The sequence below is a fragment of the Miniopterus schreibersii genome (genome assembly GCF_964146895.1).
Source record: "Miniopterus schreibersii genome assembly, chromosome: 6".
Lineage (NCBI taxonomy): Eukaryota > Metazoa > Chordata > Mammalia > Chiroptera > Miniopteridae > Miniopterus > Miniopterus schreibersii.
This window is the reverse complement of record NC_138107.1, coordinates 34,715,586-34,737,428: the sequence shown is the minus strand read 5'-3', so window position 1 is coordinate 34,737,428 and position 21,843 is coordinate 34,715,586.

The window sequence follows — 21,843 nt, the reverse complement described above, 5'->3', positions numbered from 1 at the left end:
TATATGCATTTTATATATAGGTGGATTGTTTTTGCTAATATTTTATTAAGAATTTTGTTAAAGTTTTGGAATGCATATTAATAAGGGATATTGGTCTGTAGTTTTATTTTTTTATAATGTTTTCATCTGGTTTTTATATCCAGTTAATACTGGCCTCATAATATGAGTTGGGAAGTGAACAGAGCGCAAGATCTATGCAGTCAAGTAGATGTCCTCTTTTCTTTTTTTTTTTTTTATCCAGATTCTATCATCCTATTACAGGTTCATTTCACCAAGAGTTCTTTTTTGTTTATTCCAATTCATTGTTAAGTTTCTAGACTTTTCTCTTCATCCTGTCCCAAATGCATACCACTGTCAAATCAATCTTCAAGAGGCACAGTTTTAGAATGTTATTTTTATATTTCATAGACTCCAGATGTCCTAAATAACAGAATATAAATTGCTGAACCTCACATATAAAGTGATCCTCCACCATCTATAATTTTTCTGAAGATCTTCAAATTCTTTATCCCAGCAGCTCTCAGCCCAGGTGTGTCTGAAACCACTGGGGAGCATTTGAAAAATACTGGTTATGTCATATAGGGAATTACATTGCTGCAACGGTGGCCTCCAAGTATGCTACTAAGCAAGCTATTTCAGAGGTCACAGAACAGAAAGGTTCAGAGACAAAGTACTCAAATGGCGTTGTTATTAAATCAATTTTAAAGCCTACAGCGAGGAGTAAGGTGGAAGATATGTGCGAGTTAACACATTTAGGATAGAATACAGGCAAGAAGGGCTCGCTACGAGTCCTGAGGTATTTCCTGTTCATATGTGGTGCATCTCTCTCTGCCACATCAGCCTTCCCCATTGACGATGTGGTCATGAGGATCAGAATTAGGTTTTGTGCAATTGGGTTCACAGGTGGAAGGGGCCTTGGTGCTGGTTTTTGAATAGACACTAGGATTAGTCCCAGCCATGGCTCTAGCTTTCAATTAGCCTGCAAACTTCTATGATTTTATTTGTGCAGAATAAGTGTCACCAATGTGTGTCCAAATTAAGATCTCATGGCTTTCAAGTACCTCTTACATATTTAGTCTCCTATATATTTGTACCTGTGTCTCATGCATATAAGGTCACTCTTGGTACTTACTAACTACTTAAACTTCATGCATCTTATGTTTCTGCTTATCTTATGCTTAGCACATACCAGGAATTCTGGCTATGTCTTTAAAAGTTTTGTCTATGCCTCACAAATTAGATAGTTAATTATCTAATTATAGACTTGGATAATCTCAAAAGCAAATGAATGCCACAGATTAGGGGCCTGGAATTCACTCCAGCCCCACTGAATTGGAATCTCTGTGAGCGGGATCCAGACACTGCACTTGTAAAGCTCTCCAGGCGTGCAGCCGTGGTCGAGATCCCACCTATACTGGCTAAAAAAAAAAAAATCCCTTATGCAGTGAGAGTCTCTACCTCCGCTTTACTGCCAGTGCCATTTCAGCACATCCACCTGGGGCCTCCCTTTCTAGCGAAATCTTATATAAGCCCCATTTCACCCTAAAGCTCTGTCTCATCAACTGATTATATTACAAATTCATCTTCTTAAAGGTTAGCTTGCAACTGAGAATAGCCTCATTAGTTCAAAATGTTTTCTGAATGTTCACACCATTTGTGATTTATGTATGCATGTACGTATGTATTGGTACTGAGCTCCTAATTTGTGTATATTTGCGCTGTGTAATGGCAAGAGTTTGGGCAGCAGCTGAGGAAGGATTGACAATAAAACAACCTCCAGCAACCTCCGGGGAGTTAACCTTACGGAAGTGACCCTGAGACAAGCAGCCTGGCAGACTTGGCTCATTGTTTGCCAGGAGAGAGAGAAAGAGGGAGACGGAGAGATGAACAGAGAGAGAGGTTTTAAATTTTAAACAATGAAAGTGCTTCGAAGTGAAAGAATTTTTTTTGGTCACCTCAGTGAATCTAAAGAGGTAACCATTTTTAGTGAACTCTCTACTGTTTGGCATGTCAATGTTATTATCGAACGAAAAGTGTATTCTTTGCATTTTATTTCAAACTACTATACATATTTAGTTCAGAGATCATTGTTTTTGGCTAAAGAACAATTCTGAAGACATATTTATATTAAATTGATTGTAGTATATACCATCTTCATCCAAATTCTCAGTAGTAAATAGCACTAAATTCATATAGAAAATGTTACACACTAGAACAAAAAGTACAAAGCCTTGTGATAAAAAAACTATTTTAGCTATCTGATACCAACTACTCTAACATTTAGAAAATTTATGTTCCTGATTTTATTTTTTATTTTGCTTATTTTGATTATAGTTTATGAGACCATTTAGTAAGTGGCCTGTTCTTGATACAAAAGAAGAATTTTCTGCCTTAGCTGGTTTGGCTCAGTGGTCAGAGCGTTGGCCTGCAGACTGGAGGGTCCTGGGATCAACTCCAGCCAAGGGCACGTATCTCAGTTGCAGGCTCAATCCTGGCCCCGGTCAGAGGCGTGTGGGAGGCAACCAATCGATGTGCATCTCTCACATTGATGTTTCTCTCTCTCTATCTCCCTTCTGCTCTCTCTCAAAAACAATGAAAAAAATATCTTATGGTGAGGATTAAAAAAAAAAATTAAAAAAGAAAATTTTCTTATATTACGTGACCTTTACAATTGTCCATTTGATTTAGCTGTTTTAATTAATTGGTATGTTATCTTAAGATTTCATTGTGAAGACACATTTGACTGAGTTGATCCTATTTTTTCCAAAGGAAGTGAAATAAAGCTGCAGCCTATTGTCAGGTTTATTATCTGCACAAAGAAATATACATTCCCAAAAGAATTTTTGAGAAATAGAATTTTCTATTAGATTATCAGAACTATTAATCACAACCACTGCTATTACATTCCACATGACAGGAAGTAGAAAGGAACTGTTGTTGCTCACAAAGTGTCACTAACCTGTCTTCTAATCCATCAGCGAGAGGCAGAGGGATATCTGAAGGTGTGCTTGGCCTTGGTTACATATTAGGTAAGTTATTAACTCAGCTTGTCAACAGTTGCTATGCATTGTATAAGGATAGAATTAAAGGTTCATCTTTCGTTACTGATACTCTTCACTCTAAACAATTAACCTTTTTAGATTTTTTTATGTCCTAGATTCCTGGGTGAACACTTTAAATTTTGCCTCTCTACTTAAATTAGCATTATTATTCGATTATAAAGTGCTAATAGAGTTAATGTTTTATCAGTATTATAACATATTACGTTTACTTCATTTTGTTTGAGCAAGACTGAATTAACAATAGAAGTGACAGCTGTTAAATTTTAATGCCAAAATAAAGCCAATTTTGTAGGCCTTTAGGTAAACTAGACACTTATGGAAGAGATAGTAGCTAGCTTCTCATTGGTGGAAATTTGGATTTGTTACAAAGAGGCAACATTCCAAATTTTGTGAATGTTCAAGTTAATTTATACTAATAAATATTATATTCATTCATATATTATTTTGATGAAACAATATATATTGAAAACATCTTTAATGGAATGTCCAATTTATTTATATAAATGTCATCTGTCTTCATACTAGAAACTCCTTTAGATGAACAGATCTACTCAGCACATGCTACTTCTGCTAAAAACAAGATTGAAGACAGTGACTAATCCATCTCCTTTTTTCTGCCTAGTCTAGGACCTTTTTATCTAAAATAATTTCTAAGGCCTAGTGTTATAAAGTAATACTCCACACGGCATTACTATGGAATTATTTTGAATATGTATCACCCATTAGCGGAATATTTACTGCAAATCCTCTTCATTGCAGTTTTTCAGAAGAAAGAATGGCAAATACTTTTTACTATTTTATATTGCTCCTGGATTTATCAAAGCCAATAGTTTAGTTGCAGTGTTAATGAGGATATAATTTTACTCTTTTGGGCAAAAGATAAAGGAAATTATCCCCCCCCCCCCAAGAAGTTGTTCAGAATCAAAATTACTTTTGTTCATCTAATTACTACTCTGACCGTATTGGCCTAGTAGCAGTGTGCCTATCAACACATGTCAAGAGGAAATATCAAGGGAACCAACCTTGCACTGCATACTTCAAAGGAGATGATAAGAAAACGAAACCACAGTCCACACAATGGGAGAACATATTTGCAGATGACATATCTTGATAGGGGATTTGTATCCAGAATATCTAAAGAACACCTACAACACAATAATAAAAAGACAAATAGCCCAATTAAAAATGGATAAAGTATTTGAATAGATATTTCTCCAAAGAGGATATGCAAATTGCCAATAAACCATGAAACGATGCTCAGATTCATAGGTCATTAGAAAATGCAAATCAAAACCACAATGGCATGCTTCTTTACACCCACTCAGATAAGTAAAGTAAGATAAAAATAATTGTTCATACCAAAACTTGTACACAAATGTTCATAGCATCTTTATTGATAATAGCCCCGAAGTGAAAACAACTAAGATGTCCATAAACTGATGCTTGGATAAACAAAATTGTCCATATTTACATGATGAAATATTATTCAGCCATCTAAAGGAATAAAATACCGATACAGGCTACAACATATGAACCTTGAAAGCTCATTCTAAGTGAAAAAAGCCACAAAAAAGACCAATATATTATGATTCAATTTATATGAAATTTCCATAATAGGGAACCCATAGAGTAGGACTGGAGTAGGAAATGGAAAGTGACTGCTAATGAGCATGAAGCTTCTCCCGGGGTGATGAATTTTATAAAATTAGATAGAAATGGTAATTACACAACTCTGTGAGTATAATAAAAACCCCTGAATTATGCACTTTAAAGGATGAATTTTATGATCTGTGAATTATATCTCAATAAAGCTGTTATTTTAAAAAAAGACTCAGAGGCTTAAAACAAACATTTTCTGAAGCCCACTGAATCTGTGAGTCAGGACTTTGGCCAGGCCTCTTGAGAACAGCTTGCTTTTGTCTTGTGATGCTTCAGCTGGGACAGTTCAGCAGGCTGGGGATGACTCTATGGCTGGAGACTAGAATCACCCAGAAGCATCTGCACTTAGTTGGCCAATGGATGCTGGTTGTTTTCTGAGACTTAGCTGAGAATTCATTGCTTCTCAATGTGCCCTGGCATCTCACCATGCATAGTGGCCATAAGGTAATCAGACTTCAGGGCTCCACAAATAAGCATCTCAGCAAACAAGGCAGACATTATATTGCCTCCTCTGAGATAATGTTATAATTCATGCAACATTCTTCTGCCTTATTCTACTGGTTTCAAGCAAGTCAAAAGCCCACCTAGACTCCAGGGAAAGAGACAGAAAACTTCTCTCAATGGGTGTCAAAGAATTTGTGGCTGTGTGATTTTTTAAATTGTTGCAAAATACACATAATGGGAAACTTACCATCTTAACTATTTTTTTTTAATCCTCACTTGAGGATGGAGCCTGCAAACGAAGTACGTGCCTTTGGCCAAAATGGAACCCGGAACCCTTCAGTCCACCGGCCAATGCTCTAACCACAGAGCCAAACTGGCTAGGGTACAGTTCAGCAGTGCTAAGAACATGCACATGGTCACATAACCTATCTCCTGAACTCTTTATCTTGCAAAATTAAAAAAAAAAAAAATGCAATCCCTATTAAACAACAACTTTCCATTCTAGCTCCCAGTAAACAGAATTCTTTCTGCTGCTATGAATTTTACTACTCTAGGAACCTCATATAAGTGGAATCAAGCAATATTTGACATTTGTGACTGGTTTATTTCACTTAACATAACGTCCTCAAGGTTTATCCATGTTGTAGTATGTGTCAGAATGCCATTCCCTTTTAAAGCTGAATATTCCATTGTATATATACTCCACATTTTGTTTATCCAGTCATCTGTTGGTGGGTTGCTTCCCATCAACACTTGGGTTGCTTCCACCTTTTGGTTATTGTGAATGATACTGCTATGAAAATGGTTGCACAAATATCTCTTCGAGTTCCTACTTTCAATTTTTGGGAATATAGACCCAAAAGTGGAATTGCTGGATCATATAGTAATTCTATGTTTAATTTCTTGAGGAACTGCCATGTTGCTTTCCATAGCAGCTAGACCATTGTACATCCCTACCAACAGTGTACACAGGTTCTAATTACTTCAAATCCTGACCAACACTTATTATTTTTTGTTTTGTGTGTGTTTTTAATTTATGGTAGCCATCCTAATAGCTGTGAGATGGTTTGACTATCTTTTTAAATACCAATTGGACTTATAGATGCAAGGGAAAAATACTACCAATTAAACTGCTTTCTTGTCTAATCAAAATGGTTTATTGCATTGAATTTAAGCTGGCTTCATGACTTAGCTTAGCTGAATAATAGAAGGCAATGAGAGGGATACTGTGGGGCTTTAAAGCAGAGTCTCAACAGTCATTGAAGTTGCTTCTATCACCCTCTTGGAAATCTGCCCTGGAACTACCAAGTAAAGACCCACACTAGACTGCTGTAAATATGAGAGTCCATGGGGGGAGATTCTTGGTATCCCAGCCTATGGTGAGCACCAACTGCCAGATATCCTAGTCCATGCAGTCTCTATCTGAGATGCTAATTGACTACAACCACATGAATGGGCCCCGAGGAAAACAGAAGAGGAAACACCCAGTTATCCCAGGCAAAATTACTGTCCAGAATTGTAAGCAAATAATGAGTTTTTGTTTTGAGCTGTTAAGTTTGGATGGGTTGTTGTGCCACAGTAGATAACTGATACAGCCAAGTCAGTGGTGTGGGGGAGACCGCTCTTACCAGAGCACAAACGCGGGTGCATGCAGCTCTTCTCAGCTCCACACGCCCCACGTCATATCGCTAGCATGAAATTGGCCATGCTGTGACTATTACATATTTACGTGTGGAAATCAGCAAACAAACTAGAGTCTTTTTTGTCTGTTCTTGTTTTGTGAAAGAGAGCTATTTAAACATTTTAACACACCACTAGCTGTATAGTCATTTAGATGCTGAGAGGATAACTGCTATCTAGTGACAAAGGAACAGACTTGAAAAACCCTGTGTGAGATGTTGACAGAAGCAACTGTTGGAAACCACTGGAGATACCGGTCCTGGCTCTTGAAGTTTTAGAGCTGCTACTAGTGTTTGAATTGTACTGCCAGCAGATCCTGGCTCAGGCCGCTGGTACCACAGCTCACTGCATGCTAGCGGGGGCCAAGGTAACTAGACAGCGAGTGTGACAATATCCATCAGATCTGAAAATTCCTGAAGATACCCACCCTAGGACTAACAGCCTTGACATAGGGCAGCTATATTGCACAGGATATAGAATATTAGGTAGGATATAGGCTAAGCTTCTTAACAAAGAGATTCCAGAAGTGATGATGTCTCGAGTAGCCCAGAAGTTTATTTCTCTCTCTCATCACAGTCTGAGAGGAAGTGGACAGACACATTGTGGGCAGGCGGCCTTGCTTCGTGAGGTCTTCTCAGTACCCATTTTCTTTCTAATGCATTGCCCAGGGTGTGGTCCTTGTCCCCATGCCAAAGATGCCTGCCTCATCAGCATCACAGCTGATATCTAGTCTGTGGAGAAGGTGATGAGAATAAGCTTGATCTGTAATTTGTTTCTATGGAAATGACACAGAAGTTACACATATCACTTGTGCTCACATGTCACTGGTAAGAAAGTATTCAATTAATTCACTCTGTGATATGGGAAAATTTGTTTCTAACTGAGCAGCTATGTGCCCAGCTGACACTCAGGGATTAAGGTCTATGACTGAAACCACAGGAGGAGAATGATGCTGGGGCACGATTCCCAGTCTTTGCTACACCAAAGCCGACTATTTGGAGAATCATACATTCATTCATCTAACAAACATGAATCAAGTCCTGTCACGTAGCTGGTACTATCTATGTACTTGGACCATAGAGAAGAAAGACTCATTAACTACCCTCAAAGTTCTCACAGTGTAAGAGACATCTAATTAGAGGGGATGTAATAACACGTGAGGTTACAAAAGTACTGACAAAACATCATGGGAATCACAGAAGAAAAACTCAAATAACTGCCTGAGAGAGTTAGGAAAGGTTTTATTGAGTTGGAATTTTTCTTAGGTGATAAACATGCTTTCATTCTTGATTACGATGTGTTAAGATAAAGAGGAAGAAAGAAAAGAAAGTGGGGAAAGGAATTACAGAAAAAAACATACCAAATCTTTTCGAAAGCAGGCTTTGAAAAAGATGTTGACTTTAAAAATGGATAGATGGTGCAGCCACTATGGGAAGCAGTATGGAGTTTCCTCAAAAGATTAAAAATTGACCTGCCATTTGACCCAGTGATCCCACTTCTGGGAATATATCCTAAGGAAACCGAAACACCAGTTGCAAAGAACTTATGCCCCCCTATGCTCATAGCAGCTCAATTCACAATAGCTAAGATTTGGAAACAGCCCAAGTGCCCATCACTAGATGAGTGGATAAAAAAGCTGTGGGACATTTACACCATGGAGGACTATGCAGCTGTGAAGAGGAAGGACCTTTTGGCCTTTGGCACAGCATGGAGGGAACTGGAGAGTATTATGCTAAGTGAAATGAGCCAGTCAGAGAAGGACAAGTACCAAATGATCTCATTTATATGTGGAATATAATAAACAAAATAAACTGATGAACAAAGTGGATCCAGAAACTTGGAACAAACTGAGGGATCTCAGAGGGAAGGCGGGAAGGGGAATGTGGGTGGGGAGAGATTAATCAGGGAACTTGTATGTTTATGGGCATGGCCCATGGACTGCGACATTGGTGTGGGGAGGGCCTGGGGGTGGGATGGATGTGGGGTGGAGGGGATCAGGGGGTTATAAGGGGGACATCTGTAATGGCCTCAACAATAAAAATAAAGAAACATTAACAACAACAACAAAATGGATAGGGAGCTACTTCCAGCACTTATTAGGAAAATGGCATTTGGGTGAAAAGCAAAGACATCCTTGAAATTCTTCTCTCATGTTAGCAACAATCTTAACTTACTAGATAGTGAGAAATGCCATCTATATCTCAGACAAGGTCTTCTTTAGGATTTACATTTCCAAGTTCCAAGAATAGTGTCACCAAAAGAGTTGAAAGTTTTTGTTTTCTTGGCGCAGCTATGATAATACACGAGACCACACACTGATGCATGGCCCATGGACTCATGAAACCAAGTCGATGGCCAGACAGATCTCACTCATAGGTTGGCAAGTTAGCTACTCTGCTTCAAATCTTAGAAATGACAATTCTTACAATTCTAGGTGGGAGAGAAACAATCATAAGTCATCATTTTTCTGTACTAAGGTGGGTGAAACCTCTCTTTAAATTTTTTTTAAATTGAATTTATTGGGATGACATTGGTTAATAAAATTATATGGGTTTCAGGTGTACAATCCTACAATTCATCGTGTATTGTATTGTGTGTTCACCACCCCAAGTAAACTCCCCTTTCGTCTCCATTTATCCCCCCGTACCCTCTTCTATTTCCCCCCGACCCCCTTTCCCTCTGGTAATCACCATACTGTTATCTGTGTCTAGGAGATTTTTTCTTCTTAATCCCTTCACCTTTTTCACCCAGCCCTTCAACTCCTCTCCCCTCTGACAGTCTGTATTGAGTTGGAATTTAAACAGAGCCTTGAAGAGTAACTGGACATTCACAAAACAGAAAAAGAAAGGCGTTATAAGCAGAGCAAGTTCCTTGACATCCTTGGCATGTCCAAGGTTAATTGAGTTTATAATAAAACCTAAGGAAACTGGAGGCTCAGAAACCTAGCCCTTAGAATTATGGAGGAAAATGATTTTTGAAGAAAGGAAAGACCATCATAAATTTATTTTTAAAATTGCTTAGAGTAAAATATAGAAACCATGCATTTATTTATGAAGTTAATTTAAAATGTCATTTAAAATTTCAGCCATAAAATGTGACTGTCTAAATTTTAAATGTGGGTTGGCATGAGAATCAACAAGGTATTGTCTCCTAAATTCTTTCTAGATGTTGCTACCTTGACTCACATTGTACCCATTGTTCCTTTGATATCACTCTGTGATATCAGAGTGAAAATTTCTTTTTAATCAGATAATTTTTTAAAAAATAGCATTCCAGGACTGACTGAAAGGAAAAAATTTTTTGTGGCCAGACGTATTGGAGAAACCAAATACTGATCTTGAAATAGACAATTTTGTATATTTTACTGAAGTGCTAAAAGCTCTAAAATAATATGAGCATATCCAAATTAATTTGCTTTGATAAAATGATTGTTTCTAATCAGCCTTCTGATTGAATTCACTACCCACCCACCCCACTTTTGTTGAAATGATTTTGTAGATATAATTAATGTGGCAGCACATTCTTGAATTCTTGACAAAATTTTTCTTAAAAAGGAGTCAAATGTTAATTGTATTGTGAACCATGTTGATAAAGTAATATTTCCTGTCATTTAACCAGAAAATTCATGTTTTTAAAGCCCTAATTACCTTGTGCTATAATAACCTGGGAGCTAGGACTCCTGGACAATGGATTTTGTCCACATGGTTCTGGCACAATTATTTCTGTATTTCTAGTAGGAGAGGAGGAGGGAGGTAACTGACAGGCTTCTACTGAGGGGTACATGCTTGGAAATGGGGAACAGGGTTGGGTTGATTCTCCAATTACACAGTAGACCAAAGATACAATATGCTTAATGAAGTGAAAGAGAACCACTAAAACATCACCTTAATGTTCTAAAACTATTTTCAATAATGATTATTAATGCATTATGGAATTTGGATGAAAGCCAGATTCTATATTGCTTCAAGTTTCTGCATTCTTTAAAAATGTTGACAAAATTTTTTGTAATTCATTAATCATTGGAAACAATTCTGAAAATAAATTAGAATGAAAGTGAGAAATGGGAAAAAAAATATATACTTTTTATTTATATTCAATTTATAGTTATGATATTACAAATAGTGGGGCATTTAAAAATAGTTTTACAGGAACATTCAATGCCTTCTTCATACACATCTTAGCAAGGATTCACAGAGGCATCAATCAGAACAGACAGGGTTATGCTGTGCAGACCAACAAGAAAACTCTCAGTGGTTTGAAATAGCAAACCTTCTATCTTCCCCTGCTACATGCCCTCATGGGTTGGCAAGGTTGTAGAGGCATCAACCTGACACGAGCTACCGTGTTCACAGAATTAGGTGCAAGCAAGTATGGCATGCCATGCCATGGCACTTCTGCCTGAAAGTGATCCATAGCACTTCCATTTATGTTTTATTGGCCAAATTGAGCCACAAGGCAGCATCTGACTTCAAGTGGCAGACAAGTCCAATCCTACCACGTGTAGGGAATGAACTGAAGGTAGAGCCTACCCTTTGCATTATAAATATGGAAGTCACTATTGTGGAGGAAAAAGGGGCTACATACTGAACTTGACAAGCCCAAGGGAGGCCTGCATGGCGACCTTACAAACTCAGAGACCTAAGGTAACCACATAGGATGGTCTGAAATGAAAACTTTCTAACTAAAAGGGAGTCATAGCCGGTAGTCATGTCCTAGGCCAGTATCTTTCTTGACAAAGGTCAGTCTTTACCTTAACTGAGTCTGTCTATAGTCTTTTTGCATCTATGATAACATACCTTTGGAATGTCAAGGTAATTTCCTTTTTCCAGACCCTTCAGGGCACAATCTCCCACCAGAGCAGGAGACCACAGAGCCCCTCATTTTTATTGTTATCATTGTTATTAAATATACCCACCTATGTAAAATAAGTATGTGTCTGGTCATTTTCACTTTTTATCCAATCCCAGAGATTTCACTATGCTTTCTCAGCCTCCTTAATCTATTACCAATGAATTTCATGTTAGCCCCTATGTCTTCCCCTTTGACTCTGATGCATAAAATAAGTAGTAAAACTGCCATTTTCTGGGCCATTTTCTCAATCATTTGAGATTTTGCTTCCCAGGAATTCTCATCAGTTTGGCTCAAATAAACTCATAAAAATTCTTGACACACAGGCTTGGGTGTTTCTTACACTGGCACTATCCTTTCCACATGCAATATACACTTATTTCCCCTAAAGGGACAGAAAACCAAGACACATCTGATTCCTACTGACCCTCAAAGTCCAGTGCTTTGAAATAATTGTATCAAGTACAATGAGGCTTTTCTTGATTTGAGAATCAGGGGGAGAAAAGAGATCCACCCCATAAACACTCTCTAATAAGTAGTGAAGCAGTAAAAAGGTAATGGCGATAAAACATTCCCATTCTAGTCCCACAGACAGGCAGCAATCTTGAAATCTCAATGAGCAGGCATTGGGAGGAGCCCCTCCCCTGGGCAGAAGGTGGGAGGGATGTGGTCCTTTATTGGGGTCCTGGTCTACTTCCTGCGGGTAGCTTCTTCAGGTCTCTGGACACCCGTATTCCACATCTCCATGATCACATGGACCGGCAGCTTCTTCAGTTGGCTTCCTGCCTCTAGTGGATTGAGGTCTCTAAGTCCATTTAAAATATTTAATAGTCATACACCTTTTTAGTTCAAACTGTTGATACCTTAGCCAGTATACCAACCCTTTAAGTCTTATAAAACTCAGTTATATTCTTATCTATTTAATTATAGTCAACTCTGTGTGCTCTAATCAAATTCATAATTCTTTTAGATACATGCCTCTCTCTCTAGATTTAATTGTGGGTATCCTGAACTTCTCAAGTGTCCATGGCATGGTTAAAAATTGAATCTCTTTTCCCTGAGCCATTACTGAGCATCTCTGAACTAAACTTAGAGAATTTAAAACTGTGAAAGCAAAGCCTTTGTTTGATCCATTCTGTGTGGCCCAAGTTTTAATCAGCTGTGTTGAGAAGTTCTCTTTCCAAACAGCCAAGTACTAGATTTCTGAACTCCCTCTGTCCTTTACGTTCCTGTTGGAAAACTGGCTAATTTTTCTAAACACGTTTCTTTTCAAATGTTTTGAATAGCATTTAAACTGTGCTAATATTCTACTGTTCAACCTCTTCACCTCAAGTCTCAGACTCATTAGAGACATTATTTCCCTTTTCATTTATCTCAGGTAAGCATTTTATCAAATATTTTGCAACCATAAAACCTATTATTATCCTTTGTATACAGTAAAGACATGCAAATACCTATTGGTATATTGATAAAATAAAGGATACCCATTCATTTATTTACACATTTATTGAATTAATTTATACATAAATATGTATTAAGTGCTTAAGTAATATTATGTGTGCCTCTGAAATACAAACCATATGTTATAGTAAATAGCAAAAAATAAATAATAAATATAATATTCTTGGATCGCACTTCAATAAAAATTAAATTTTTAAAATTCAGAGAAAAAAATCCTTCTGACTAGAGCTCTTAAAAAGTTATCTTAAGAGACTGTAGTTCAAATAAATATAAGATTTGTAGAAAAGAATGATAATGGAAACAGTATATGTCAGAATCTCTGAGATACACATAAAATGGTACTAGTGGGAGTATTCGTAACATTAAATTGCCCTATCATTATGTATTAAATGTATTTATACCTATATAAATTAAGCACGTAATTTTAAAAACTTTAAAATAACAAAATTAAATAATGGAATACATTGGTAAAGAAAAAATAAAATTAATAAGTTAGCATTTGAAAAACAGTAGAACAAATTTTTAAAATCTGATGTAAGAGATTTTATCAGACACAACAGGCTTTCATATTATTCATTCAGATTTATAAGCAAGAATATTAGAATTTCTTCGCTTCTCCAAAACTACTTCCCTCTTCTGTCACCATGGCAATGAGAGTAATCAGGGGGCAATAGGATGGTGTTCTGATGTTACCTTGTCCAAGGACTTTGGTTACCTCTGTGATTTACTGACATTATTGCCAACAAGAATAAGTTATACTTTATGCTTTCAAGAAGTAAATTTACCTAAATTTATTTATTAGTACTGGTTCCCTTGAGAGAGTTCAGAAAAATTCTCGGAATAATACTGTTATTCTGAAACATTATATTAATTGGATTCAAATAAAAGTCATAAGGCATATTTCTATGCAAATTTATGTCTATTTAGTGTCATTAAAAAGTAAGGAATTTTAGTAGATGGGGGAAAATTATAGACTTGAAAGTGTTTATGCTATATGATTTAATATATTATTTATTATAAATAACTGTCCTCTTGTTGTCTCTTAGAATTAGTCCTCAGTAGGAAAATTAGGGCAAAATTGGAAAATAGGACCCAGAACCCTGGAACCTGAAACTGAGCAGAAGATTAGGACTAAAATTCAAGCTGGAGCATAAATATCAGTATAGAAATCCAGGCAGGTTGACGAGGAAGGAGAAAGGTTGTGGCACCTTGAGAAATATGGAATTTTCAGCCACAAGTACAGATTGAGTTGAACCAGGAATTAATTGACATTAATTTAAAAGGTGGGTTTAGATTCAGGAGTATATGAAATTAGACTAGAGTATATGAAGTTATAGATAGATAGATAGATAGATAGAAAAGGGTAAAATAAATTAAGTGAAATTAAGTTGAATTAAATTGTACTGTGTTCAATTAATAAAAGCACCCACAGGCCCAGACAGAATTCTTCCGGACTCCTGTAGCTGCTGTATATTTCACCTGAGGCTCTATTGATACCCTCCCTGTCTCTGTCCCCTCACCACTATGCATGGACTTGTATATATATGACACAAACATACACAAACCTCACCTAGAGATACCAAGTAGCTCTTCATAGCAGTCTGTGCCCCTTCTGTCCTACCTACTAGAATGCAAGCTTTTTGAAAGAGATTTTGTCTGTTTTACTCCCTACGGAAACCTCAGTGCCTAGTGCCATGTTTTGCACGAAGCTGAATGAATGAACTCACACAGAAGCATTTCTGTTTCCTATCTGTGCAATGTCAGGTCTCTGACAGGCTTCTGGTCACTATAAACATTACTCCAGGAGCAACCCTAAGAAGCCACCTTTTGATAAGCTGCCACAACCTTGGGGTAGCTAATGGATAACAGTACAAAGTCCACTGGCCACTCATCCACCGCGCCTCGTATCACCGTTGACCTTAGTCATCACCAGAAGTTCAGACCTCCCTGGTCACTCATGATTACTTAGACTTATTTTAAATACAGGTTTTCCCTGCTGTCCAAAAGCAGAATGTTCTTATGAAACTTTTCGTAAGCCGAAATGGTGTAAAGTGAAAACACAAAACATTGACCTTCGGACACGTTTTGCTACCAGATGCAGAAAATCCCTCGACGTAAAGCAGAGATGCTCACGGACACGGTGCAAAGCTGCGGTGCTTGATGCTGAGATGCTGAGCGCGGTTCTGGGGAAGGAGCTCGCGGCCTCTCCTGCTGCCCCGGGGCTGCGGGCTGCCTCTTTAAGGGCTCAGTGCAAAACAAACGCCGAATGCCAATTTGGCTTTTTGTCTTTTTCCATAAAACCGAAAATCCTCTTTAGATTTCTTCGTTAGCAAAAACAGGTACAAATGTAGGTCTTTCGGAAACGTGAGGTGGCGCAACACAAATTTCAGAGAAGCAGAGGACGCCTGTACTGCCACATGTGGCTTCTAATTCCTCGCCTCCCATGCTCTATGAAATTCAAATTATGTTCAAAGGAAATATCCTTGCTCTCACTTATTTCCCCTTAAGGAGATACTTTCCTTGCAGATTGCTCAGACACTAGCTGTTATATTCTATCCCTCAGGATGTCTCTCAAGGCCAGGAGGTAGATTGCGTGATATTCTTGCTAATTGTTGCGGCTTCAGACTGTCACTCCCGCCTTCTGCCAAACTCTGCTCTCAAGAAGGGCCTGGCCCACACCTCGGCTCTTGGTACTCACTTGAGGTTTTGGTGAGTCTCTTCCCACTGAGAATATGTCTCCTAGTCTGGGATAGTCTTCAGATTTATGTTCCATTGGGAATACATTTCCTCGTTCAATGTTTAACCGCAAGCTTTGTTCCAACTTGACATCAGTCCGCATCCGACCCCGATTTCCCTCGCACTTCTATGCTTCTGTTTTCACACTCTGACCTTTTCCCCGGCAATTAATTACTATGGTTGGTAGCCTTGGTTAATTGTTTCTATTGCTTTTTCCATAGTAACAACCCAATCATTGCCACAGTCAGCCTGTATAATGATTGTTTCATTTAGAAGCAATTTTCTAGTTTGGATAAAAGAGCTGACAATTACATTTACTGAAATACATTTCTCCTGTGCTATCCAAGCTAATTAAACCACCCAAAGTCTTGTTGATTTTATTTATTATAACAGTCGGTTTCCATTTATTTGAGATGGTTCAAATGGGCACTATTGACTCAAAGAATAATATTCAACCCAAAGTTTTCATAATGATTTTTATATAAAAACAATATAGTCATTAATCAAACTTTGTCATATTTTATTTTATCCCCTATTAGTTGATCAGATTCTAATGGATTTCAGTCATTGTAATAAACACCAATTTTTGTTGTAAAATATTTTGTCCTATAAATTTAGAAAGTGTTGAGATTGAGCTAAATCAACGTTAAACTTTTAAGTTACACAAGAATTTTTTTTTTACTCTTTTGTTTAAATATAACCATGAAACATAGTAGTCATAGAACAGGGCTCAATGCCTTGAAAAAATTATTTACTCAATAATTACTATATTTTGAATGTTATAGAGTATATATATATACTATCTTACTAAAAATGGTAGATGACAGAGGTATCCTTTCTCCATTTCTTTCTTGCATCCAAATTCCACACATTCTGTGTGGTAAATTGTTCCTGCTGCTACTTCCTTTCTTATTTTTTTAACACCCTAATATTTTTTACATTAAGTTTTCAATTCTGAGATAATCATATATTCTCATACTGTTATAAGAAATATAGGGTGTCCCCCAAAAATGTATACACACACATTGAATAATAATAAAGGCAGTGTTTATTAAAATACATTTCATTTTTAAAATTGAACTATCAGCTGTTAAAGTGTGTATACATTTTTTGGGACACCCTATAATACAAAAAGATCTCATTAACCCAGTTTCTACATGGTGACAACTTGCAAAACGATAGCACAATATTGCAACCAGGATACTGACTTTGATACAATCAGTATGCCATCACCATACGGATGACTTATTTTGCTTTTTTCCCCCCCTTGGAGCCACTCTTACTCCTACCCTACTTAAACACTAGAAACCAATAATCTGTTCTCCATCCTATAATTTTTCATTTTAATAACTGTTTATTGCTAGTGTGTAGAAATAAAATTGACTTTTTAAAATATTGATCTTGTACCTGCAACCTTGCTGAATTATTTATTGGTTCTAACAGTTCTTTTATGAATTCCTTAGGATTTTCTACATGTCATCTGTAGATATAGAAAAATGTTACTTCTTACTTTATAATCTGGCTGCCTTTTTTTTTTTTTTTTCCTTGACTAATTTCCCTAGCTAGAACTTCCAGTACAATGTTGAGGAGAAGTGGTGAGAATATCACTAGAGAAACATACACCAACAGTAACAATAATAAATAGCAAAAATAACAAATCCTGGTTTGGAGGAGAGGGATTCCAAGTTTTAGAATTGTTGTATTATTATTATTATTTGAATGTCCAGTTTCCAACACCAAGTGGACATCTGCAAAAGGACTGCCTAATCAAGCCTACAGACTGATGAAAATAATAAATATTTGTAAAATGTGATGTGTTTTTAAAAAGTAAATAAGCATGGCATGTTTGAAGCATAGCTGGTAATTCAGAGCAAGCAAGAAATGAGGTCAGAGGGGTTGAGGGAGAGGCAGGTGATGATCATGCTTAGAGATTACTGTAAGAACTGGAACTTGTCCTCTGAGATACAAAGTCATTCAACAAAATCATGCAGAGGAATGACATGATCTGACTTGAATTTTAAAAGGATCACTTTTATGAATACCTGGGATATGACATTACATATAGATACGATATGACATTTTTCTATTTATTAATTCACTGAAAACTGGTTGGCATATGAATACAAAAAGTATGGATCTGGCAGTCATATTAATTGACTACTGTTGACAGCTAAATTGGATAATTTGGAGTCCCAATATAGAAATTTTGGCTTCAGGTTTTGCGGATTAGACACACTTTAATTAACTTAATTTTGCTTCTCCATGCCTCTAAGTTACTTTTCGCAGTCACTGTCTGAGTTCATTGTTTCTCAAATTCTTTAAAATAGAGTCTAAGTCAAGGAAGAAGCTATAAAAAAGCAAATTTCAGTGTAAAATTAAATCCTTTCTAGATTTCAGAGATGTATAAACACAACCAAATAAAATTTTTTACAAATCAGAAATTTTTCAGCAATTGTCTCATAAAATCTTTATTGTTTAATTCTGTCAAAATACAATAAAACAAACAAACCTCAGTGATACAATATTTGAGATAATAACGCTAAATGAAGAAAAATTATGTATGCAGGTACTAGAAAATGCTGCATCATTTAAATTTGCATTTACAACCTTCCACAATGACCTCTCCTTGAATTTGGAACACATTCAAACAAATAGCGAGGTTCAACTAAAATCAGCTCAGTGACCTACCTGTAATTTTTGAAGCACCAAGACAAGTGGCATATTTTATTTCTATATTCAATTATCTATGTCTAAAAATAAAAGAAAATGCTGACTTTAAATTTAGCCAATATGACCTCAATAATGCACTTTGCACAACTCCATCATCTCAAATTTCTTGCTTGAAACCAAAGGGTTGTTAGGAGGAGGCTTAATTACAGGAAAAGACGGAAAGAGACTTTTAACAAGAAAATATAAATGAAGATAACGTTTGAAAGTACAAAAATTAGTCTAGAACAAAACAGATGTTCAAAAAGTCACTTCCGTGTGATTTTAATTTGTTTCCCCAAGATGCAGACAAACATCTGTAGCAAGATTCTATATTAAAATATTAATTTTATGTGTTACCTGTTTTCCCCACCCCCATATTCTGAGACCTTTCCTAATTCCTTGCCTTAGAGAATTTTGCTGTTAGCTAAGCAGAAATTGCTTCAGACTTTCATGTCGCACAAACTTTCATTTTGCGCAATCTTTCATTTTCAAATTTTTATCAACTTTAATTTCCAGGTGTTTTCCTAGAGCTTGAGCCATTTCACTGGTTATGCTCAGGGGCCACAAAGGAAGCCAAAGGGCAGGCAGAGCGACCTGGAGAAGTAGATATGTTGAGAGGTGAGCTTCATGGCGCCTGAATGGTAGAGGTCTGTCAGGCCCCCGTCAGGATTAGCCCGTCAGGGTGATTGGGCCCTTACAGTACAGTTCATCAGGGAACCTAGACATTGCTTTGGGTTTCCCAAGGTCGTCAAAGATCGGGGTGCTTCTAGTGATGTCCAGAGAAAGCAGATGCACTGAACTGACCATTCTGCGCAATTGAGCCTCGCTGGAGGAGTTCCCTTCATACCTCGGTGACTTTTATACAACCCTAGGGTAGCAGGAACCCCAGTGTTGACTGAAATGGAATAGCCACTGACTTACATAGCTGCAGATTCCTGTCAAGCAAGTGAATTGGCTTGGGCTGTCCTTCCCAAAATCAACTCTGAAATCCTTGGGAAGGAGAGTGCAGTGTGCAATTCAGTAACCACTACTGCTAACTAGATATATAGAAAGAAAACCTTTGGGAGACTGAAGGCTTCCTTGAACTCCTTCATGTTGGGGTGCTAGAGGGTGGGGCATTGCAACCTGAGGCAGAAGGATGCTAAAGGTGGCAGCGAGAGGAAAGGGTAAGGAAAGCTTTAGTATATTTAAGGAGATTAGTCTGTGAAGTGAGATGCAAGTATTTCCCCCCTAGATTGTTGTTTGATTTTTAAATATTTTCAGGCCCTGTAAAAGTTTTGCAGGTCAGTGTGTGTGTGTTTTTAAAGCTCCCTATCTTTTCGTTTATGGCATCTTCATTTTGGTCTTATCTACAAAGACATTCTTCATGCCAAAAAAATGTAGAATTTCCCCATGTTTAATTCCAGTACTCTTACAGTATTGTTTTTCACATTTAAATTTTGATTCACTTGAATTTTATCCAGGTGCATGGTAAGAAGTATGGATCCAAATTTATCTTTTTCCAGATAGTTACCAAGTACTACTTTTTAAAGATTATCATTTTTAACTATGTTAAAATACTCATAATATAAAACTTACATTCTTAACCGTGTTTAAGTGTACAGGCCAGACCTTCATGGTAGAGAAGAAACTAGGTTCAGAGACAACTCTGTGAAATGCTGCCCCTCGGTGAGATGAAATCCAGTGCCTGGCCCAGCATGTTGTGCCCAGGTGATGTGTTTGACAGTTGTCTGGTCCAGATCAGTGGCCACTGTCTCCTGATTCTCATTCCCCTAGTTTTTCTACGGTGTCAGCCTCAGACAGAATGCTTCCCTTAAATTCTCTCCCCTGAGCTTCCTATAATTCAGTGATGCCCTAAATAACTAAGAAGTGGAAAGCGATGCACAGGGATTGGCATTTTCTGCCAGGCGGCTGGAAATAGTGTGCCGTCAAGATGCGAAACCAGACTGAGAGTCAGTATCAAGAAGGGGAAGCAGCAGTGAGCGGGGGGGGGGGGGGGACGAGAGAGCGAACCCCCACACGCTCGCTGCTGAAAGTCAGGCACTACAAACACAGACTCCTAGTCCCAGGAGATGGACAGGCCTTCAAGCCCAGGAACCTTCCAATTCCTATACAGACACCCCTTATGCATCGCCCAATGCCATCCAGGCCATTCAGGAACATTTTCACTGAAGGAAGTAAATGTAGGTGTCATGACTCTGCTCTGAAGAATATGACGCTGCAGAACATGCGAGCACTGAGACCAAGAGACCAAATGCATACTAATTTATTACATTTTGAGGGGTAGAAAAATCCATTTGTAATATACGGAGGTAAATTTTAATTGTTGAAGCAATGACCTAACTAACTGAATTAAAAATACAACTTTGTCTGAAATACACAATTTTATACCTTGTATCAGGTGAATGAATCACACTTTGTTTGCTTTCTGTAGCAGCATTATAAATAGAAATAATACCCCCTCACTTCTAAAACCTCATCTTGTTTTTTCAAAAAAATTTTAACTGACATAGTAAGAAATATATTTTCTATGGTATCTTGGTACAAAACACATACACACGCAACAAAAGCTTCACAGAACAACACTCGTCCTTAGTATTAATGCAGTTGGGTCTTTATTATTTACTTCTCGGTTCTATTTCATTTGTTTTATGAAATCATCAAAGTTTTAATTTTTGCTCATACCAAGTGTACATTCTAGGCTGGCTTTGGCCCTACCACACATTGACTTCACCGAGGACCTAAGCTGATGGAGCAGCTTCCAGCTAAAACATTGTCTTTTCTTGTGGTGCATGGAGAAACCCGTGCTCATAACCTGTACATTTTTTTTTTATCATATCCCAATAGACTGAGTTTTCTTTTACAAAGATATCCTAAAACCTAACAATCATGGTAATGAAAACACAAACTTTATAATAATATTCCTATTCTATCATTTAAAAATAATTATTGTTCCACCACTGTAAAAGATTCAGATCTAAAGTTTGAAAAATGCTATTCTATGGAAGTTCAAAGACGTTCAGATTGTGGGAAAATGTACTTGCTTTCATAACTACTGGTTCTAAGAAAATAATATTACATTGAGAAACTAATATTACAGAGCCATGAGATACTAGGAGTGATGGAATTGACACTGCATCCAATACTACACTGGGTGATAAACTTCATATTAGGGGAAAAAAGGTCTAAATTAAAATAGATTTATGTGTGAGATATCTGTCTTTAAACATTCACCAAAGTAATG